At 39.0% G+C, this 251-nt stretch overlaps 1 protein-coding gene across 1 annotated transcript in view; it reads left to right on the top strand.

The window, feature by feature from the left end:
• LOC119591947 overlaps positions 1–251 on the top strand; it is a gene marked incomplete at its 5' end in the record, with an annotated part of 109,644 nt that overhangs the window by 92,690 nt on the left and 16,703 nt on the right.

Below are 251 nucleotides of genomic sequence, written 5' to 3'. Positions count from 1 at the left end.
GGAGAATAAATCATGCTCGACCAACCGATGTAATGTTCATTGTTTACTTGTATATATTTATATAAATTACGAATTATTTACACGTCGGCCGTTGCTTGCAGAGTGTATTTCTTGTTACACCTTTCTTGTTTTGTGTACAGCGCAGGACCACCGCTGCCTGTGCTTGTATGTGGCCTCCAGGACGCAGTTTATGCCATTCGCTTTGATGTTTTGTTTGTTTTTTTCATACCTAGTGTATGTTTATTGTTGTG

The sequence above is a fragment of the Penaeus monodon genome, chromosome 29, assembly GCF_015228065.2.
Source record: "Penaeus monodon isolate SGIC_2016 chromosome 29, NSTDA_Pmon_1, whole genome shotgun sequence".
Lineage (NCBI taxonomy): Eukaryota > Metazoa > Arthropoda > Malacostraca > Decapoda > Penaeidae > Penaeus > Penaeus monodon.
This window is presented reverse-complemented; position numbering and strand designations above follow the sequence as displayed.